Raw genomic sequence first — 6,240 nt, 5'->3', positions numbered from 1 at the left:
TAAGAAACCAGCTCACATGTGACCAGCAGGCCAACCCCACAAGAAGAGTAGTTTGCAAACCCCAGGAAACCCTAGAACTGCTGACCCTGAATTTGCTGGGAGAGGTGAAGGAAAGACTCCTGTTTCCAAGGGTGTATAAGAGGCGGCATCAAGAAAATTGGACCAAATTGGGTTTTCCCCACAATTCTACAAGACAGAGTTCCTAGCAAGGCTCACAGCCTCAAAATGGGGGCCAATCAACCAAAATGAAACCACTCAACCATTTTGTTGAACTGACCACTCTGCCGGGAATGAGCTGTCATGTCAGTAAAAGTAGCTTGATTGTGTACATTGGGCCTGCTTATTCTCTGTAATAATGATGATACCGTGGGATGTCTGGCCGATATTTAACAACCGGCTCTCGGTTGTTAAAAAATATTCCTGATTTGTATTGTTTGCTAAGTTCCATGATGTAACTACTGCCACCGTGGCCAAGCTACCAGTAGGACGTCGGTGGGAGGAGATGAACAAGCAGGCAGCACATCACAGAACTGTTAAACACCATAACCGAGCACCCACTGGGGACCAGGTTCTTCCATTCCTTCACTTACCTGGAAGATTATCATCTCCATCTTACAGGTGAGATCTTAGAGGCTCTGGGAGGTTATATCCTGAATCAACTCTGCACAGCTAGGGAAAGACTTTAAACCCAGGTCTGTCCATTTGCAGTGTGTGCTCTTTCTTATTAGGGTCAATAGAATGTGTAGCTGCTCAGAAACCCTTCTAAAAGCAAATTTTAAATGATCTTTCGAGAAGTGAATAAATGCTCCTGTGGGTAGCGCTTTTCCTCTGCTGCTAAGCCAGTGACTCCTTAGTCTGTGTTCCATTGATTCAGCCAAGAAATGATTTCATTAACACTTCCAGAGAGCCCTAGGGAGCCATGATACCGCCAACTTGATAGATGTGCTGCTTCCCACAATGCACGTGGTGCAGCAGGTTCAGGCCTGGGATGTTGGGAGATCAGAATTCGAGCTTAATTTGCCAACAACTTCTTACAAGAAACCTTCCCCATCTGAGCCTCAGTTTTCTCCTTTGTAAAAGAGTTCAATTGATAAACATTAAGTAGCTCCACCGATGGTGCCATGGACTCTCTCATCTGTTATCGTCTGCTTTCCCAAGCTGGGACAGGGCGTCTCCTCAACTACCCTCCCAACAATGGCACACAGCACAGTCCAGGGACAACAGAATACGGCTAATAGATATGTGTTGGCTGAAAAAAGACGTCCATAGAGAGAAGTGAGTTACATATGCTTCATTCTAGCAAACTTGTGGTCCTACTTTGCCAGATCCTGTGCTGGGCAGTGTGAGGGCCAGAAAGATGAATCAGACCTAGCACCTGCCCTGAGGAAAGTCTCTGAAGGTGTAGGATGCAGGTGAAGGCATAACAGAATGTAGGCGAGGTACAATGCACTTCACTTTGTGCCAGGCCCTCCCCTCTGCTCATAAATCTCTACTTGGAGCTAAGCAATCATGGTTCTTGGTGGAGCACCCGTTATAGGGAAGGGTACATAATTGCTATCGAATGCCTGATCAATGGTGGCGCAATGGGATAAAGCGTCGACCTGGAATACTGAGGTTGCCGGTTCGAAACCCTGGGCTTGCCTGGTCAAGGCACATATGGGAGTTGATGCTTCCTGCTCCTCCCCCTTCTCTCTCTCTCTCTCTCCTCTCTCACTAAAAATCAATAAATAAAATTTAAAAAATTTTTAAAAAAATCTGTGGGTTCATAATTGCTATTGAAAGCAATGAATGCTGGTGCATGGGAGCACAGAGGTAGGAGGACTGGACCTTGGAGGATGTGTATGAGCTCACCGAGGCAGACTGCTTTGAGAGCAGCTGATGGTTCTGTCCCAGCTCACTGGGAGAGTTATGTGTTGGCAGAGAAAGTCTGAGATCAAAGTTTCAGGTCTCACACCACTTCCTGTCACCTACACTCGTCCCCTGGCTCCACCATTGTCTTTGCACCACAAGAGGAAGGCAGGAAGTGAGGGTGGGCTGTTTGGCCTTTCTGCACAACTGAAATGCAGACTGCAGGTTTGGCAGCTAGAGGCCTGGAGGTGGTCAAAGAGAATAGAAGGCGCCCTCTAGTGTCATTTTTGGTGCTTTCCCAGTTGGGATAAGAGTAGATTGCTAGTCATAACTGCAATAGTGATCACAATAGAGTTCAGAAATAGCCTCCAGTACACCTGGGAACTTAGGTTATGATAATTATGTCATTTCAAAGCAGCATGAAAAACACAAATTATTCATTTCATGGTACTGTCTAGTCACTTTGAAAAGCTACTTAGCTAGATTTCAATCTCACTTCTCACAGTTAATCACATTGCAGGTACCTAGGCAAATGGCAGAGAGGTTCATGGTAGTATTGTTTATAATAGTTAAAAATGAAAAGCCACTTGGTAGTTAATTGTGTGCTAATTAAGTATGTTATTCTATATAATACTATGAAACCACTAGAAATAGAGAGGTACATTTATTGCCATAAAAAAGTGATCACAACATATTATCGAGTGAATGAAGATTATAAAGCAGGCCCTGGCCAGTTGGCTCAGCGGTAGAGCGTCGGCCTAGCGTGCTGAGGACCCGGGTTCGATTCCCGGCCAGGGCACACAGGAGAAGCGCCCATTTGCTTCTCCACCCCTCCGCCTGCGCCTTCCTCTCTGTCTCTCTCTTCCCCTCCCGCAGCCAAGGCTCCATTGGAGCAAAGATGGCCCGGGCGCTGGGGATGGCTCTGTGGCCTCTGCCCCAGGCGCTAGAGTGGCTCTGGTCGCAACATGGCGACACCCAGGAGGGTCGCACCATGGCGACGCCCAGGATGGGCAGAGCATCGCCCCCTGGTGGGCAGAGCGTCGCCCCCTGGTGGGCGTGCCGGGTGGATCCCGGTCGGGCGCATGCGGGAGTCTGTCTAACTGTCTCTCCCTGTTTCCAGCTTCAGAAAAATGCAAAAAAAAAAAAAAAAAAAAAAAAGATTATAAAGCAGCAGTTAAAACAATTCTGTAAAGTTGTATACTTAAATCTATGTCAAGAAAGATGGACATCAATATGTTAACAATAGTTATCTCTGAGATGGTGGGATTTTTAGAGATTTGAGTTGTCTTCTTTTTATTGTCTGAAGATGTTTGGGTATGTTTATAAATCACAAAGACAGGAACTCTTTTTTGTGTGTGATAGAGACAGAGGGAGAGACAGAGAGAGGAACAGATAGGGACAAACAGGCAAGAAGGGAGAGAGATGAGAAGTATCAATTCTTCATTGCGGTTCCGTAGTCTCCTTAGTTGTTCATTGATTGCTTTCTCATATGTGTTTTGATCAGGGGGCTACAGCAGAGCAAGTGACCCCTTGCTCAAGCCAGTGACCTTGGACTCAAGCCAGTGAGCATGGGGTCATGTCTATGATCCTACGGTCAAGCCAGCAACCCTGCACTCAAGCCGGATGAACCCACTCAAGTTGGTGACCTCGGGGTTTCAAACCTGGGTCCTCTCTGTTCCAGTCCAATGCTCCATCCACTGTGTTACTGCCTCGTCAGGCAACAGGAACTCATTAAAGACTCTGAGAGGGGTGTGGGAGGCCAAAGCACCCAGGTGGAACTGGAGGTCATCACAAAACCCACTGTGGCTTCTCTATTCATCCCCAACAACAACAGTCAAGTAGGCATTTTAGTTCCTCTCCCTCTCGTCCTTGCCCCAAAGTCACTGAGGTGGGATCTTTCTGGCCCACATGTAAGGTCTGTGTGTACATATTTGGGTGTGGATGGGCAGGAGACAGCCATCTTTTGTGTATGAAATGGGCCCACTTCACCTTGGCTGGAACATTCAGTTGGTTTGAATATGGTCTTGAGGCTCAGAGGTTGCTAGTTTGATCCTGGATCAGGGCACACACAGGAGCAGTTCAATGTTTCTGTAGCTTTCTCTCTCTTAAATCTGTAAATAAAAATCTAAAAAAAAAATAGAAAGAAAGAAAAAAGAAAGAAAGAAAAATTAAGGGTCCACTTCTTGCCGTTCCTAGAATTGAAGGTTCCCATGAGAGGGTATGGGGAGCATTAATAGTCCTTTCCTTACCTGCATGCTTTCATAGAAGGGTCCCTAATCCCCAGAACCCATGAATGATACTTTATATGGGCAAAAGGACTTTGCAGATGTGGTTAAAGACCCTGAAATGGGAAGGTTATCCTGGGTAATCCAGGTGAGTTTATGGTAACCACAAAGGTCCTCTCAAGAAGAAGCAAGAGAATTAGCATCAGTAGCAGGTAGTGTGAGCATGGAAGCAAGAAGATGAGGTGACAGAGGAAGGGGCCATGAGCCAAGGGATGCTGGTAGCCTTAGGAGCTGAAAAAGACAAGGAAATAATTTCCCCCTAGAGCCTACAGAAGGAACCAGCCTCACAGATCCATTATTAGACTGCTGATATCCAGAAGTATAAGAGATTAAATTTGTGTTGTTTTAAGGCATTGAGTTTGTAGTTACTTGCTACAGGAATTGCTACATAATAGTACAGCACTAGGAAACTAATGCTTCTTCCAGCACCTCCAGGATCCTCCATGAACCTTCTTTTTTATGGCTAAACTAGCTCAAGGACTGCAACTGTCATTTGTTACCAAAACAATTCTTTCAGAATAATAAGTATCACATTGACAGGCCTGTCTCCCACACTCTTAGCTCCTTCTTTTTATCCCCTCCATTCTGTTCCCTAGAGCCTTCTAGATGGTGGGTCACAATCATTGTTGTTTGGTTGAGCACTAAGGGGGTGGGGTAGGAGGAGAAAAGTTTATTTTTAAAAGATACAGACAAAAATGTTCAGTTTCTGAGAAGCTGTGAATTTCAGTTTCCTCATAGGACCGACCCAGAAAAGTATTCAAATTAGCAACTCTCTCTCTCTGTTTTTATTGTGGTAAAATGTATATAACATAAAGTTTGACTATTTTAACCTTTTTTATTTTCTTTTTCTTTCTGGAGCTGGAAACGGGGAGAGACAGTCAGACAGACTCCCGCATGCGCCCGACCGGGATCCACCCGGCACGCCCACCAGGGGCGACGCTCTGCCCATCAGAGGGCGATGCTCTGCCCCTCCGGGGCGTCGCTCTGCCGCGACCAGAGCCACTCTAGCGCCTGGGGCAGAGGCCAAGGAGCCATCCCCAGCGCCCGGGCCATCTTTGCTCCAATGGAGCCTCGCTGTGGGAGGGGAAGAGAGAGACAGAGAGGAAGGAGGGGGGGTGGGGTGGAGAAGCAAATGGGCGCTTCTCCTATGTGCCCTGGCCGGGAATCGAACCCGGGTCCCCCGCACACCAGGCCGACGTGAGCCAACCGGCCAGGGCTATTTTAACCATTTTTAAGTGTACAATTCAAGTGGCATTAAGAAGGTTTACAGTGCTCCCTTCGGCAGCACATATACTAAAGTTGGAGCGATACAGAGAAGACTAGCATGGCCCCTGCGCAAGGATGACACACAAATTCGTGAAGCGTTCCATATTTTTAAAAAAGAAGAAGAAGAAGAAGAAGAAGAAGAAGGTTTACAGTGTAGTGCAACAATCGCCACTATCCGTCTCTAGAACTTTTTCATCTTCCCAAACTGGAACTTTCTACTCATTAAACACCGAACTCCCCAATCCCTCCACCCCCATCCCCAGTCACTGGCAGCAACTTCAAAAGCCATTTAACCTCCTGACAAGTGTATAGACTGCTGGGCTCCTGAGCTATACGAAGCCATTATACACTAGAACAAAGCAATATAGAAATCTTCAAAGCAAGCCTCCTCCCTCTCATGGGGACCAGGACACAGAAGTGAGGTCTTCACCAAAGGCTTACTACTAAAGGGGAACCAAGTCACCCCAGTTGTTCCCTCTGAAAATGGACTCCTTCACATCTCAGTGCTGGAGAGCTGGGCTTTTATGGGGGCAGTGGACCACCTGGTTTAGTGTTAAAGGATAATTTTCAATGACAGGTAAAATCATGAATCTCATGCAGATATAAAAATGAGCATCTGCAGAGGCAGATTTAACAGTGGGCTCACAGGGCACGGGCCCTGGGCCCCGACTTCTGAAGGGCCCTGCAAAACCCCAACTTTATACTTTTTTCTAATGCTACCATGTTTGGTTTTATATGTGCAATTTTATTTAATTTTTTTTTGTGTGTGTGTGTGTGTATTTTTCTGAAGCTGGAAATGGGGAGAGACAGTCAGACAGACTCCCGCATGCGCCCCACCGGG

General features: G+C 46.6%; 1 non-coding gene across 1 annotated transcript; it reads left to right on the top strand.

The window, feature by feature from the left end:
• Nucleotides 1-5,402: 5,402 nt before the first annotated feature.
• On the top strand, nt 5,403-5,509 carry LOC136327876 (U6 spliceosomal RNA). Its single transcript, XR_010729936.1, has one exon. It is a non-coding gene; the product is annotated as a U6 spliceosomal RNA (small nuclear RNA).
• The last annotated feature ends 731 nt before the right edge of the window (nt 5,510-6,240 follow it).

This window comes from Saccopteryx bilineata, chromosome 2 (genome assembly GCF_036850765.1).
Source record: "Saccopteryx bilineata isolate mSacBil1 chromosome 2, mSacBil1_pri_phased_curated, whole genome shotgun sequence".
Lineage (NCBI taxonomy): Eukaryota > Metazoa > Chordata > Mammalia > Chiroptera > Emballonuridae > Saccopteryx > Saccopteryx bilineata.
Note: the sequence above shows the minus strand (reverse complement) of the source record. Positions and strands in the feature narration are given on the sequence as shown.